We start from the raw sequence: 17,352 nt of genomic DNA on the forward strand, positions 1-17,352 counted from the left end.
TTCTGTTTAGGGTCTCACAAAACTGCAAAGTAGGTGATAGCTGGACTGCATTCCTTTCTGGAATTCAAGATCAAATATATTTATATATATACATATACATATACATAACAGTTCAGTTCTGTTCAGTCGCTCAGTCCTGTCTGACTCTTTGTGACCCCATGGACTGCAGCAAGCCAGGCCTCCCTGTCCATCACCAACTCCCAGAGCTCACTCAAACTTATGTCCATTGAGTCGGTGATGCCATCCAACCATCTCATCCTCTGTCGTCCCCTTCTCCTCCCACCTTCAACCTTTCCCAGCATCAGGGTCTTTTCCAATTAGTCAGTTCTTTGCATCAGGTGGCCAAAGTATTGGCGCTTCAGCTTCATCATGAGTCCTCCCAATGAGCACCCGTATACATGTACATGCTGGGCTGGGTCTCCATTGTTGCGCAGGCTCTTCTTGGTTGCAGGGAGGCTACTCTTCAGCTACGGTGCTCAGGCTTCGCACTGCGGCGGCTTTTCTGACTGTGGAGTGTGGGCTCTCGGGCACATGGATTCAGCAGTTGTAGCTGCCGGCTCTAGAGCACAGGCTCAATAGTTGTGGTGCAAAGGTTTAGTTGCTCCGCAACATGTGGGATCTTCCCAGACCAGGGATCAAACCCATGTCTCCTGCATTGGCAGGCGGACCTTCACCACTGCGCCACCAGGGAGGCCCTGCGTGGACAGCCTTACATCACGTCACACAGTCACGGAAATGGCCCTGCTATCGCTTTTGCCATTGAATGTAACCATCAGGGGAGTGACTCTCTCACTGTATCCACAGATCCTTCTCAAGATCAAAGGGAAAGGATTAGAAGTGATATGTGTACCAAGGGGCGGGAATCTGGGGGACCATCTTAGAATTCTGCCAACCACACCTAATCTTATATTTTTATTTATTATGTTAAACAATTTTGTATAGCTGTATATATTTTTTTGAACTCTATCTCAACTATTTTCAAGAATGAGAAAAGAGACCATCTCACACTCTATGGTAGATTGATTATAAAAAGGGCCCACTCCAATTATTCCCTCCTTGGATCCCTGCCTTATATGATGTGCCTTTGCAGCTCATTCCAGAGATTCTCAGATGGGTGTATGTCTCTCTTTGGCCATAGATGGCAGCTGAAAAATCATGTGAGGGTGTTGGGCCTGATCTTGAAGGGGGATTGATGCTCTTACGCTCTCCCTCTTGGAACCACACCACGATGATAACAAGCCCAGGGCTGCCTGCTACAGAACAGTGTCAGTGCCCATCTTGGCCAGACCTGGATGCCTGGTAGGTCAGTGGACCACAGACCCATGAGGATGCTACCCAAAACCAGCCAAGCCTGCTCCAGATCAGCAGAAGCTCCCTGTCAATCTATACATTTATAAGAAATAATCAACTATCATTGGTTTAAAGTACGACAATTTGTGATTGCTTGGTATACAGCAATAGCTAACGGATAAGGCTCCCCTGGAGGTCCAGTGGTTAAGAATCTGCCTTCCAACCACCGGTTCGATCCCTGGGCCAAGAAGATCCCACATGCCCCGGAGCTACTAAGCCCGAGTGCCACAACTACTGAGCCTGTGCTCTCGGCCTGGGAGCCGCAACTACTGAGCCCATGCGCCGAGAGCCGGCGCTCCACAGCAAGAGAAGCCTCTGCAGGGAGAAGCCCCCAGACCACAACTGGAGAGGAGCCCCGCACGCCGCAACTGGAGAAAGCCCATGCACAGCAAGGAAGACCCATCCCCCCAAAAATTTAATAAATAGATATCTTTAAAATAGCTAATTGATGCATGCGGGGAGATGCAGCAGAGGACTTGCTTGGATAGCGGAAGTGAAGTATCTAAAAAGGCACCGTTCGTTCACAGGGCTCTCAAACCTCTGTGTTTCATGTACTCAATCACTACCGCGGAAGGTGGGATATTTTCAACCTGTGTGTCTTCATCTTGATTCATAAGACTGATGTGTGACCTGGAGTCCTTTCTGCAATGATTAGAGCAATAAAGAAATAAAAAAATCAAATCGCAAGGAAGAAAAAAAAAGGCGTTCTGCTATGCTATTCTAGACACAGCCGCCCTAATAGAGAAATGTGCAGTTTCTACTTTCCTTGCAGTTTTTCAGTTCAGAATTACTTTAAAATAAATCCCAGTGAAAGCAGCAATCAATTATGTCAAGAAGAAAACAAAGTTTGATCTGAAAATACTGACAGAATCTAACATTTTAGAAATAAATTACTGTGTCATGTCCTATGGCTATATTGCATCAAATTGCGTAAAGATAAATTGTACAATCAACTTCTGGGTATCTGTGTGTAGATTATCCTTTTTGCAGACTAAAAGGGCAAACATTTAGTTCTAGGTTTTTAATCCCTCTTCTTTTCAGTGACCACCTTCTAACTACTATTAGTCACATAAGCTAAGGGGACAGAAATTGAGTGTAGTATAGTAATAATTCACTTATATCATGCAAAAATAAGCATTCAAGATAAGTAAATTTCCAAGATGGCCTAAAAGTTATCCTTGCTTAAAAAAAAAAAACCAAAAAACCCCTATAACCATTCTGACATAAATTCTTCTAAAATGTATTTTACTTTTACTTTCCATTGGAAACAGAAAGTGTTTTACTCCTTAAACAAACCTTTATTGTACAAGATATTTTAGTAGATGTTAAAAGGATGCAAAGGTGAATCAAAACAGTATCCCAGCCTCCAGTGGCTTACAATTGAAGGAGGAAGATGAGTAATAAGACAGGTACATAGATGAGTCCAGAGGTAAGATCATGAGAAAAGTATAGAAATCTTTTATGTGAATTCAAAGAAAACTTTGAATCCATTTGGTGACATGAGGGAAGGCCATGTGAATTTGGTCCTCGAGGACAAAAGAGCCAAGTAAGAAAGGCACTTTTTCCACACGTAAAATTTAAGTGGGTATCAAAAAACTCAGAATCAGTGGGGGAAGGATGGACTGGGAGGTTGGGGTTAGCAAATATAAACTATTATTTACAGAATGAATAGACAACAAGATCCTATGTATAGCAAAGGGAACTATATTCAATATCCTGTGATAAACCATAATGAAAAAGAACATACTTATATGTGTAACTGAATTGCTTTGGTATACAGTAGAAACTTTTTTTGTACAGCAGAAATTAATATAACATTACAAATCAGCTATACTTCAATTAAAGAGAAAATATAATTCTGTTTTAATGAAAAAACTCTCAGTAATCAAAATATGAAATATTTTAATGTATAATTTTTAAAGGTCAAAAATCAATGCAAAAATACCTGTGATGAGTTTTAAATAAAAACAAGGCAAACAACAGTACCATGCCAGAGTCTTATTGGAGTCTGAGGCAGAATGAAACACCCATCAAAGACTGTTTGATGTGGAGACTAGAGAGCCCACTAACTAGGAAGTTATGCTAGTTTCTAAAATTATAGTCTATTGTGAAAAATGATGGTGTGCTTCAAAGAATGATCATTTTTATAATCATTTACAGCTTTGCACAATTTGGGGTGCCATCCTCTGAGTGAGGAAATTGCATGTGTGTTAATGACGTGATGCTGAAAGAGTCAGCCTTTGCACTGGTGCCAAATCGCATCTTAGAGACAGAGTTTTGGGTAAAGTAGAAACAAATAGCTTTACTGGTTTGTCAGGCAAAGGGGGACACAGTGGGCTTTTGCCCTCAAAAACTATGCCTAATCTGGAAGGGTTTGATGAGAGGTTTTTCAGCAATAGTTCAAGGGTGGAGTTGCTGACAAGACTAAGGTGTGTGCAGGGTCTCAGGTGATGTCTCTTAATCTTGACGAGCTTCTCTGGTCCTTTAATCTTGCCTCGGGTGGTCTCTTGGTTGCTCCTCCCTTGTTTTGTTGTTGTTCAGTCCTTTCTGACTCTGCAACCCCATGCACTGCAGCACTCAGGCAACCCTGTCCTTCACCATCTCCCAGAGCCTGCTCAAATTCATGTCCATTGAGTCAGTGATGCCATCCAACCATCTCATCCTCTGTTGTCCCCTTCTCCTCCTGTCTTCTATCTTTCCCAGCCTCAGGGTCTTTTATAATGAGTAGTCTCTTCACATCAGGTGGCCAAAGTATTGGAGTTTCAGCTTCAGCATCAGTCCTTCCAATGAATATTCATGGTTGATTTCCTTTAGGATTGACTTGTTGGATCTCCTTGAGTACAAGGAACTCTCAAGAATCTTCTCCAACACCACAGTTCAAAAGCATTGATTCTTTGGTGCTCAGCTTTCTTTATAGTCCAACTCTCACATCCATACATGACTACTGGAAAAACCATAGCTATGACTAGATAGACCTTTGTTGGCAAAGTAATGTCTCTAACCTTTGGAACTCAGGGAAGGTCATGGAGGCTGGAGTCTTGCTTAGAAGAAATGGAGGGAATGTATGACAAAACCCACTGAAAAAATAAATAAATAAATAAAGGGAAAAAAAAAAAGAAATGGAGGGAGAAAAAGGCTTTCATGCCCAAGAACCCCACAGGGGACTTCTTAGTTTCAACAGGAGCAGATATTGGCTTCAGGTTTGACTCCTAACCAGTTCAGATGATGAGATGGAATCTATAGCCTGATACCAAATCTTCGAGTTGTGAGTTGGAATATTGGGCTGGAATTGTACTACTCTAATAGTAACATGTTACTTCCCTGGTGGCTTAGACGGTAAAGCATCTACCTACAATGCGGGAGACCTGGGTTCAATCCCTGGGTCGGGAAGATCTCCTGGAGAAGGAAATGGCAACCCACTCCAGTATTCTTGCCTGGAAAATCCCATGGATGGAGGAGTCTGGTAGGCTACAGTCCATGGGGTCACAAAGAGTTGGACACGACTGAGTGACTTCACTCACTGAATAGTAACATTAGTGTTTTTCTCTACATGTTCTTCTAGAGATAGCTCTCTAGGCAGCCTGAGGCAACCATCTGCCTTGAGGGGAATTAGGACTGTTATTTAGGAATGCAAAGAAACGGAAAGCTTTAGTTTAGCCTCTGACTTGGAAAATAGAATTTTTAAATGCCCAGCAAGACTTAAAAATATGTCTCTGTCAAAAGAAAATGGATTTCTAAACAACCTTATCTCTGGCTCTAACTTACCAAGAGGAGCTGACTCACATCAGAAGGTGTCTTCCATAGTAAAGCTAAGTATCCCATCCACCTCTGGTCAAGGCCAAGGGCCTGCCGCCCTCGGTAAGAAGGGTGTGATACACAGGAAGCGAAAAGCCCAACTTTGGTCCTTCTCATAGGATTTAAGGAAGAGAGAAAGACAAGAGGAAGGAGCTGGCTTCTCTGAAAAATGGCACTTTTTGAGAGTTGGAGGAAGTGACCAGACCAGAGGAGATCTTCACAAACTCAGGGTTTTTTTTTTTAATTTTTAATTAAAGCATAATTGCTTTACAATACTGTGTTCGTTTCTGCCATGCATTAACATGACTCAGCCATAAGTATACCCACAGCCCCTCCCTCTTGAACCCCCCTTCCACCTGCCACCCACCACACCCCTCTAGGTTGTCACAGAGCCATGGGTTTGAGCTCTCTGTGACACAGCAAATTCCCACTGGTCATCCATTTTACACGTGGTTAAGTGTGGGTTGCTGTGCTCCTTTCCCGGCCTGTCTCACCCTCTCCTTCCCCAGCTGTACCTCAGGTCTGTCTGTTTGCATCCTCCATTGCTGCCCTGAAAATAGGCTCGTTCTTCTAGATTCCATATATGTGCTTTAATTTGTGACATTTGGTTTTCTCTTTCTGACTTACTTCACTCATATAACAGGCTCTAGCTTCATCTACCTTATTAGAACTGATTCAAGGGCAGTCCTCTTTGTGGCTGCTGGGTAATTCTGCACTGTATATATGCACCACAGCTTCTTTATCTATTCACCTGTCTGTAGACATCTAGGTTGCTTCCATGTCCTAGCTATTGTAAATAGTGCTACAAAGAACACTGGGGTACATGAGTCTTTTTCAATTATGGTTTCCTCGGGGTATATGCCCAGGAGTGGGATTGTTGGGTCATATGGTAGTTTTATTCCTAGTTTTTTAAGGAATCTCTAGACTGCTCCCCATAGTGGCTATATCAACTTGCATTCCCACCAACAGTGCAAAAGGGTTCCCTTTTCTCCACACCCTCTCCAGCACCTATTGTTTATAGATTTTTTGTTGCTGGCCATTCTGATCAGTGTGAGGTGATAGCTCATTGTAGCTTTGATTTGCTTTTCTCTAATAATGAAGAAAGCTGAGTGCCGAAAAATTGATGCTTTTGAACTGTGGTGTTGGAGGAGACTCTTGAGAGTCCCTTGAACGGCAAGGAGATCCAACCAGTCCATCCTAAAGGAGATCGGTCCTGGGTGTTCATTGGAAGGACTGATGCTGAAGCTGAAACTCCAATACTTTGGCCACCTCATGCAAAGAGTTGACTCATTGGAAAAGACCCTGATGCTGGGAAAGATTGAAGGCAGGAGGAGAAGGGGACGACAGAGGATGAGATGACTGGATGGCATCACCGACTCGATGGGCATGAGTTTGAGTAAACCCCAGGAGTTTGTGATGGACAGGGAGGCCTGGCGTACTGCGATTCATGGGGTCGCAAAGAGTCGGACATGACTGAGCGACTGAACTGAACTGAACTGAATAATGAGAGATGTTGAGCATCTTTTCATGGGTTTATTATGATAAAAACTCTCCAGAAAGTAGGCATAGAAGGAACATTGTTGTTGTTGTTAAGTCACTAAGTTGTATCCAACTCTTTGCGACCCCATGGGCTGTAGTGCACCAAGCTCCTCTGTCCATGGGATTTCCCAGGCAAGAATACAGGAGTGGGTTGCCATGCCCTCCTCCAGGGGATACTCCTGACCCAGGAATCAAACCCACGTCTTCTGCATTGCCTCAACATAATAAAGGCCACATATGATGAACCCACAGCAAAAAATATGCTCAATGGTGAAAAAGCAAAAGCATTTCCTCTCAGATCAGGAACAAAACAAGGGTGCCTACTCTCACCAATATTATTCAACATAGTTTTAGAAGTCCTAGATGTGGCAATCAGAGAAGAAAAAGAAATAAAAGGAATCTGGACTGGAAAAGAAGAAATAAAACTCTCACTGTTTGCAGGTGACATGATACTATACACAGAAAATCCTAAAGATGCCAACAGAAAATTACTAAAGCTAATCAATAAATATAGCCAAGTCACAGGATATAAAATTAATACACAGAAATCTCTTGCATTCCTAAAAATCAGAAAGAGAAATTAAGGAAACAATCTCATTCACCATTGCCACAAAAAGAATAAGATACCTAGGAATAAAAGGGATGAAAGACCTGTATGCAGAAAACTATAAGACACTGATGAAAGAAATCAAAGTTGATGCAAATAGATGAAGAGAGACCCCATGTTACTGGATTGGAAGAATCAGTCTTGGGAACATGACTGTACTCCCCAAAGCAGTCTACAGAGTCAACCAATGGTGTTTTTCACAAACTCAGTCTCAAGGCACAGAAGCACCTTGCCTCCTAGGCTGCCCTGACTCCAAATTCAGGAACAGCCCACCTCGAACAGTAGCAGGCTTAGGAATTCTTCTTTAGGAGTTCAGGCACGGCTTTACTGGGGCCCCTGCTGCAGCGAGGTGGACTGAGGATGAACAACATCCTTCCTTGCTTGCTTGCTCCCCGAACGGGGGTGACCTTGTTCCTTATATGGGGTGAGGGGAGGGGAGGGGTGGCGTAGGTGCTTTACCCACCCTTACGTGACCTTGAAGGCAGGGGGCACGTTCTTGAGTCCAAGTTAGGTGTGGACAGAACTAACATTGGAAGTTCTCCCGTGCCCCCAAGGGGAGGAAGAAAGGTAAGTGAGATAAGAGCCCCAAGGTTTTCTGGGGTTCACAGTGGGCAAGGGCAAGGTCACCACGGAGCCAAGCCCCTCAGTAAACTGCCTATGCCGGGGGTGGGGGGCGTGGGGGGAGGGTGCCCATGTGACGAGTGGCAAGGTCTGTGCATAGGTTACACAAGACATCGTCCCATGGGAAGACCCCCAGTTCTGGTCATAACCATAACGTCTCAGTTACACCAGCTGCCACCTCCAGCAGCTTACCGAATCCAGCCTGTTCCCTTGGCCCATGCGGTAATATGCAACCATGCAGACAAAGGACTGTTCTACGGGGACCGGGGAACCAGAAGACGCCGTGAGGTGGATGCTGCTGATACTCTGCCAGATGCCTGGGGTCCCTTCACAGGCTCTGTCTGCCTCCATCGCCTGCATTCAAACTCTTCTTTGGAGATGTCCTTCAAGCTATCGGTCCGCCTGCCATATGGCAGACCTGGCTCGATCTCTGTGTTGGGGAGATCCCTTGAAGAAGGAAATGGCAACACATATTCTCTTGCCTGAAGAATCCCATGGACAGAGGAGACTGGCAGGCTACAGTTCATGGGGTCGCAGAGAGTCGGACATGACTGAGCGACTAACACTTTTTCACTTTCAAGCTGCTGGAATGACTACAGAGGGAATAAGAAGGTCCAGTCCTTCCACCTTAAGTCCTCAAGCGGGGACTTTGGGAAATAACTTAAGACGACAGGGTTCCCTGCAGGACTGGGTTGAGGCAATGGTCCACCTGTCTTTGCCTGAAATCACACCATTACTCAGACAGTTCCGCCTTCTCTTCTTTTAATAGTTCCTCCAATTCGTTATTGTTCCTTTTGTTCTTTTGGGTTTTCTGAAGTGAAGGTGTAATTCACATGTTTTTCTTCTTTTCGGTGTGATAACATTTAAGTGTATGAAGTTCCCTCCGAGTGCAGTTTTGGTGTGACACTGTGAGTTCTAATATAATGCAAATATAAGCATCATGTAGTTATAAATATTCTATTATTGACTTCTTCTTTGATCTAAAAGATAAATTGGAAGGCTGTTGTATAATGTGCAAGTGTTTAAGTTTCTATTTGGTTAAATAGAAATAGCTCTAAAAACATGTGTCCACATAAAAGCCTGCACATGAATGCTCATAGTAGCATTATTCATAAAAACCAAAAAACCAACCACACAAATGTCCATCAACTGATGAATCAATAAACAAAATGTAGCATATCCATTCAATGGAATATTATTTGGCAATAGAAAGGAATGATGTACTGATATAGGATATGGATGAACCTTGAAAACTTCCTAACTGAAAGATGCCTGTCACAAATGACTCACCAACTATGGCTTTATTTATATGACTTGTGAAAAAATAGGCAAATCCACAGAGACACAAAGTAGATGAGAGGTTGCCCAGGAGAGAGGTGGAGGGTACGGGGAGGGTCTGCTAATGGTAAAGAGTTTCTTTGGGGGGACCAGAAAATGAAAGTGTTAGTTGCTCAGTCATGTCTGACTCTTTGCAACCCCATGAAAGGTAGACCCCCACCCCCACCCCCGGCTCCTCTAGCCATGGAATTCTCCAGGCAAGAATACTGGAGTGGGTAGCCGTTGCCTTCTCCAGGGGATCTTCCTGACCCATGGATTAAACTCAGGTCTCCTTCATTGCAGGGAGATTCTTTACCATCTGAGCCACCAGGGGAAGGGGTGATGAAAATGTTTTGAGACCAAATGATGGTAATGGTTAAATAACTCTGTGAATATACTAAAAACCACTGAGTCATACATTTTAAGAATTAATTTTATGTACATGAATTATACATCAATAATACTTATTTTTTAAAAAAGATATAATGGTAGAACAAAATGCTTTAAAAAAAGTTTGCCCTATTTCCATAAACTATATCCGTAGGCTCCATATCCATTTAGCCTATGTTAATAAATTGGTTGCTCCTACAGGTGGCTGTATATGGTCACCCTGCTTATTTAACTTATATGCAGAGTACATCATGTGAAACGCTGGGCTGGAAGAAACTCAAGTTGGAATCAAGATTGCCAGGAGAAATATCGATAGCCTCAGATATGCAGATGACACCACCCTTATGGCAGAAAGTGAAGAGGAACTAAAAAGCCTCTGGATGAAAGTTTAAGAGGAGAGTGAAAAAGTTGGCTTAAAGCTCAACATTCAGAAAACTAAGATCATGGCATCCAGTCCCATCTCTTCATGGCAAATAGATGGGGAAACAGTGGAAACAGTGTCAGACTTTATTTTTGGGGGCTCCAAAATCACTGCAGATGGTGATTGCAGCCATAAAATTAAAAGACGCTTACTCCTTGGAAGGAAAGTTGTGACCAACCTGGATAGCATATTTAAAAGCAGAGACATTACTTTGCCAACAAAGGTCCATCTAGTCAAGGCTATGGTTTTTCCAGTGGTCATGTATGGATGTGAGAGTTGGACAGTGAAGTGAGTGCCGAAGAATTGGTGGTTTTGAACTGTGGTGTTGGAATAGACTCTTGAGGGTCCCTTGGACTGCAAGGAGATCCAACCAGTCCATCTTAAAGGAGCTCAGTCCTGGGTGTTCATTGGAAAGACTGGTGCTGAAGCTAAAACTCCAATACTTTGGCCACCTCATGCGAAGAGTTGACTCATTGGAAAAGACCCTAATGCTGGGAAGGATTGGGGGCAGGAGGAGAAGGGGACAACAGAGGATGAGATGGCTGGATGGCATCACCGACACAATGGACATGGGTTTGGGTGGACTCCGGGAGTTGGTGATGGACAGGGAGGCCTGGTGTGCTGCAGTTCATGGGGTTGCAAAGAGTTGGACACGACTGAGAGACTGAACTGAACTGAACAGGTGGCTCAGATGGTAGAGAATCCACCTGCAGTGCAGGAGACCTGGGTTTGATCCCTGGGTTGGGAAGATCCCCTGGAGGAGGGCATAGCAACCCACTCCAGTATTCTTGGCTGGAGAATCCCCATGAACAGAGGAGCCAGGTGGGCTATAGTCCATGGAATCTCAAAGAGTTGGACATGACTGACTAAGCATAGCACATATCCATATCCAGAAAAAATAGAGCAGTGGAAATTTTTTCTACTTTTTCTTGTTTATCTTTTCTATATACAGTAGTTTGTATCTGTTCATCCTTCTAATTTATCCCTCCCCACCCCTTGGAATTTTTTAGTGTAGCATGCATACATAAGTATACACGAATACACACACAACTTGATAAATTTTCTAATGACGAATGCACCAGTGAAACAGCTGTCTAGGTCAGGAGGTTAGCAGTACTCTGGGAGTCCCCTGAGGACTCCTCCCAGACACTCCTTGGAAGCATTTCTTTAAAGAATCCTCATCTCAAGGTCTACCTCTGGAAAACCCAACCTCAGACAATGTGGATACAAGGGTCCCTTTTCTCCCCCTCCCCCAAACACTCAGAAGCCATTTTTGAGGGAGCAAGAGACTAAACTTTTACCTGAAAGAAACATTATGAGAAATTGTACTGGAACTCTCCTTAATGATGAAGTAAAGCTGAAAAAGACTGAAACCGTCATTGACGAGTGGTCACGGCTTTCCCAGGGCTGGGGGACCACGGGCACGGTCAAAGCAGGCAGACAAGCAGAGCGCCTGCCTTCCCTGCCTGTCAGACACCAGGTAAGTCAGTCAGGCGACCCAGCCAGGAGGCTCGCCTGGTAGATCGTGGAGCTAGGTAACTGGCAAGTAGCCAGGTCCACTGGAGGGGGTGATTCTCCATGGTCTTGCACTGTGAACCCAGAGAAGTCATTTACCCTCTCTTAGCCTCTGAGTCCTCAGCTAGAAATAAAGAGAGGGAATGCTGAATTCCATGTGGTTTTCACATCAAGGGAAGCTAATTATAACTGGTTCAAAGAACTTCCATTTGTTCACCAGAAAAGGCCCTTGGCTCATCCTTATAAGAGATCAAGTACAACACAGGTTCCAGCCGTACAGGGTCTGGGATGAAGTCCCCTATGACGGGCTTCCAGAGGGCAGGCAGCAGGGTCAAGTCTCCCTGCGGCCTTCAGCTGCCTGGGATCGTCAGGGTGACTTTTGAGAGGGTACCTCATCCTTTATGGGAAAAATATGCTCTCCCCTTGACAATAAACACATCCCCTAGCCTATGGAAAAGTCTTGGACATGGTCAGCTATAAGCCAAAAGTTGAAGAGGACTGCTTTAAAAATCTGATCATCTGAGACACTGGGGTGAAGGGATTTAGGTAGAAAGGCCAGTGCTCATGAATATCATGCTGGTGAGAGTCTCCTGCAGCTGAGTGTTCAATCCTGACAATTGTTAGATTCTCTAGGGTCGGAAAACCTACCTCAACAGAGGAAGGAACTCGAAACTCCTCTGTGATACCGGAGATTGCTCACGATCTGGTTCTGCATGCTCCTTCAAGGTCCTTTCCCACCAGTTCTGTTGGCGTTTGGGTCATTGGATGTTGCTCTGCTGCTTCCCCTAACCATCCCCTGGATTTTTATACCTATTCTCTATTTTTGACTTTTTATACACTTTTATTCAATAATTCCTATTTCTGTTTAAGAGTCAACAGCCAGATGAGCTGGCTTTCCTTGACAGCTTCATCGGCTGCCGCAGGCTGTGGGTCAACACCTCCCAGGGGGCAGGCCTGGCAGTTTTGTGTCTCCCGCTGCTTCTGACAGAATCTGCCTTTTCAAGCCTTTCCTTGAGGACAGGGCTTGGCCTTCAGACATGGGGATTTCTCTGTCTTTTTAGAGAACACGCTTCGTTTTGAGAGAAAGAGGTGTGCCCTAGTGAATTCAGCCGTGGGAGGTCTCAGCAGTGCCTGGAAAGTCTGCCCCCATTCACTGCGTATCTGTTAATGTGCTCAGTAGGTAACGACCTAGAGGTGTTTCTGCTTAACTTTTCTTCTGAGTCACAGGGACGGAAACAGTGGCAAGGGACCAAGCATTTCACCAGAAGCACAGAAAATGTCATCAGTTCCCTCTCCCCATCCAGGTCTGTGACTCAACGCAACCTGTTTCTCATTATTCTTGGCAACCCACCTCCTCACCTCCCAGCATGAAAAAAAGGGAAGGTGAAAGTCACTCAGTCATGTCCGACTCTTTGCGACCCCACGGACTATACAGTCCATGTAATTCTCCAGGCCAGAATACTGTAGTGGGCAGCCTTGCCCTTCTCCAGAGGATCTTCCCAACCCAGGGATGGAACCCAGGTCTCCAGCACTGCAGGCGGATTCTTTACCAGCTGAGACACCAGGGAAGCCCAGAGTGAGTTCCCTCAATTAGAAGATGCCCGAGTTCAGCGCTGACTGTGCTCCCCTGTCAGGAAACTCCTGTTCCTTCACCCTCCCTGAATGCCCAGTGTCCTCAGCTGGCTCTGCCCACTACCATTCAACACCGGCATCAGAGTTTACACTCCTCCCAAATAGCTGGAACCTGCGGAGTGAACATGCCCAGATTCCCCAACCATCCCGCCACCCTTCCATCAGTACCGAGAGGCATCCGTCTGCCAAATCAGAGGACCCCAGTCATTTCCAGGAAGAAACTGCCCTTCCTAATATGTGCAGACATTCCTGTTCTGGATACAGTCCTGGGATATTTTTAATCCCTTGTTGAAAGTGAAGTCACTTCAGTTGTGGCCGACCCTTTGCAACCCATGGACTCCTCTATCCATGGGATTCTCCAGGCAAGAACACTGGAGTGGGTTGCCATTTCCTTCTCCAGATCACCTTCCCGACCCAGGGATTGAACCTGGTTCTGCCGCATTGCAGGCAGACTCTTTACTGTCTGAACTACCAGGAAGTTTCTTATCACTTGTTAATGGGGCAGAAAGTCAAACACATTACTAAGATGTCCCATGAAATAATTTGGACCATTGGAGAACCAGAATGGTCCAGTCAGGTTCAGTGTGGTGACATCCCGGTGCCTCTGCCCTGGGTAAGCAGTGAAGACAGAGGGTCATCCAGTCACGAATGTTCCAGGCCAGGGCTGTGGAAACCACCAGCTCCAGGCTCCAGGACTGGTCCTTCAGCGAGGAGGCCGCCAGCTGAACGTTGCTGCTGCTGCTGCTGATAAGTCGCTTCAGCCGTGCCCCACTCTTTGCAACCCCATGAACTCCAGCCTGCCACACTCCTCTATCCATGGGACTCTCTAGATAAGAATCCTGGAGAATTCAGTATGGCTGTGCCCTCCTCCAGGGGATCTTCCCAACCCAGGAATCGAACCTGCATCAGTTATGTCTCCTGCCTTGGCAAACAGGTTCTTTACCACTAGCACCAGCTGGGACGCTCACCAGCTGAACCCCATATATAAAAAGCCACACTTTGGCTGATGCTGGTTTTCAGGGCGTCCAGATTGGTAGGTAAAGAAGAGTGGTATGGAGGAGGAAATGGCAATCCACTCCAGCATTCTTGCCTGGAGAATCCCATGGACAGAGGAGCCTGGTGGGCTGTGGTCCACGGGGTCACAAAGAATCGGACACGACTGAGCGTGCACAAACCACCACCATACACTTATGAAATGATCACCACAGTCAAGACAATGGTCCATAATCCCTCTCTCTTGTTCCCCTCAGCCTCCCATTCTATCCCTCAGACACAACAGAGCTGCTCTCTGCCCCTGTGGATTGGTTTGCATTTTCCATAGTTTTAGGCAAATGGTAACATCCAGTATACCCTCTTTTTCTTGCCTAGCTTCTTTGTCTCTGCATGAGATTCACCTGTGTTATATGTATCAATAGTTAAATTTTTTATTGTTGAGTAGTATTCCACAATCATCCCCAAATGATCCCAAACGATTTACAAATGACTTCAGAAAAGATGCATAGAAAGAATATGAAAAAGTAAATGGAGCAAAATGTAAATGTTTTTGAAAATAGGCAAAGAATAGACAGGAGATCATTGAATCATTTTTTAAAAAAGGAAAAAAAAAGCTTCATTGAGATCAAATTCACACACTGTATAATTTACCCTTTTAAAGTATACAATTCAACCTTTTTTAGGGAATTCCCTGGAGGTCCACTGTTTAGGTCTTTGCACTTTTACAGGCTCCAAGGGTTAGAACAAGGGCATATTTGGGAGGGTCATTATTTTGCTCAGCACAATGTTTATTCACTGCTCATTTTAAAATTGTTTTCTGTCTATTTATTATTGAGTTGTTCTTTATATTATATATTATAAAATTATATGTTACAATATATTCTGAATACAAGTCTCTTATCAGATACATGCTTTGCATATCTTTTCTACCATCCCATGGTTGTCTTTCTACTTTCTTGATGGTGTCCTTTGAAGCACAAAAGTTTTAAATTTTAATGAAGTTCAATTTACCTACAAAAAAGAAAAAGAGTGGTAAACAGATGCCAGGAAGACTCACTTTATACCCTATCCGTTGGTGATTGCAGGATTCCAGGTATATCACTAAGCTTGATTTGGTTTGTTGAAGAATTCCGCTGACTTGAGCCCACAGGTTGAAAGATTTTAGTTCCTGCCTAGCAGCAGAAATAGCACAGGAAAAATGCAAAGCTACAGATAATAACTATTCCAGGATAGGTAACATGTTTGATTAGTTCTCTTCCGTTGGTGTTGTTCAGTCATTCAGTCGTGTCCAACTATTTGTGACCCCATGGACTGCAGCACGCCAGGCCTCCCTGTCCATCACCAATGCCCAGAGTTTGCTCAAACCCATGTCCATTGAGTCAGTGATGCCATCCAATCATCTCATCCTCTGTCATCCCCTTCTCCTTCTGCCTTTAATCTTTCTCAGCATTAGGGTCTTTTCAAATGAGTCACCTCTTCACATGAGGTGGCCAAAGTATTAGAGTTTCAGCTTCAGCATCAGTCCTTCCAATGAACACCCAGGACTGATCTCCTTTAGGATGGACTGGTTGGATCTCCTTGCAGTCCAAGGAACTCTCAAGAGTCTTCTCCAACACCACAGTTCAAAAGCATCAATTCTTTGGTGCTCAGCCTTCTTTATGGTCCAACTCTCACATCCGTACATGAAAATGGGAAAAACCATAGCTTTCACTGCATGGACCTTTGTCAGCAAAGTAATGCCTCTGCTTTTTAATATGCTGTCTAGGTCGGTCATAGCTTTTCTTCCAAGGAGCAAGCGTCTTTTAATTTCATGGCTGCAGTCACCATCTGCAGTGATTTTGGAGCCCAAGAAAATAAAGTCTGTCACTGTTTCCATTGTTTCCCCATCTATTTACCATGAAGTGATGGGACGAGATGCCATGATCTTAGTTTTCTGAATGTTGAGCTTAAAGCCAACTTTTTCACTCTCCTCTTTCACTTTCATCAAGAGGCTTTTTAGTTCTTCTTTACTTTCTGCCATAAGGGTGGTGTCATCTGCATGTTTGTGGTTACTGGTATTTCTCCTGGCAATCTTGATTCCAGCTTGTGCTTCATGCAGCCAAGCATTTCTCATGATGTAATCTGCATATAAGTTAAATAAGCAGGGTGACAATGTACAGCCTTGACGTACTCCTTTCCTGATTTGGAACCAATTTGTTGTCCATGTCCAGTTCTAACTGTTGCTTCCTGACCTGCACACATATTTCTCAGGAGGCAAGTAAGGTGGTCTGGTATTCCCATCTCTTGATGAATTTTCCACAATTTGTTGTGATCCACATAGTCAAAGGCTTTGGTGTAATCAAAGAAACAGAAGTAGATGTTTTTCTGGAACTTTCTTGCTTTTTCTATGATCCAACGGATGTTGGCAATTTGATCTCTGGTTCCTCTGCCTTTTCTAAATCCAGCTTGAATATCTGGAAGTTCATGGTTCATGTACTTCTGAAGCCTGGCTTGGAGAATTTTGAGCATTACTTTGCTAGCATGTGCTGCTGCTGCTGCTGCTAAGTCGCTTCAGTCGTGTCTGACTCTGTGCGACCCCATAGATGGCATAGACCTCAAAGAGCCACGAGGCTCCCCCGTCCCTGGGATTCTCCAGGCAAGAACACTGGAGTGGGTTGCCATTTCCTTCTCCAATGCATGAAAGTGAAAAGTGAAAGGGAAGTCGCTCAGTTGTGTCTGACTCTTAGCAACCCCATGGACTGCAGCCCACCAGGCTCCTCCATCCATGGGATTCTCCAGGCAAGAGTACTGGAGTGGGTGCCATTGCCTTCTCTGTGCTAGTGTGTGAGATGAGTGCAATTGTGCAGTAGTTTGAGCATTCTTTGGCATTGCCTTTGTTTGGGATTGGAATGAAAACTGACCTTTTCCAGTCCGGTGGCAACTGCTGAGTTTTCCAAATTTGCTGGCATATTGAGTGCAGCACTTTCACAGTGTCATCTTTTAGGATTTTCAGTAGCTCAGCTGGAATTCCATCACCTCCACTAGCTTTGTTCATAGTGATGCTTCCTAAGGCCCACTTGACTTCGAATTCCAGGATGTCTGGCTCTAGGTGAGTGATCACACCATTGTGGTTATGTGGGTCATGAAGATCTTTTCTGTATAGTTCTGTGTATTCTTGCCACCTCTTCTTAAT

This window comes from Dama dama, chromosome 19 (assembly GCF_033118175.1).
Source record: "Dama dama isolate Ldn47 chromosome 19, ASM3311817v1, whole genome shotgun sequence".
Classification (NCBI taxonomy): domain Eukaryota; kingdom Metazoa; phylum Chordata; class Mammalia; order Artiodactyla; family Cervidae; genus Dama; species Dama dama.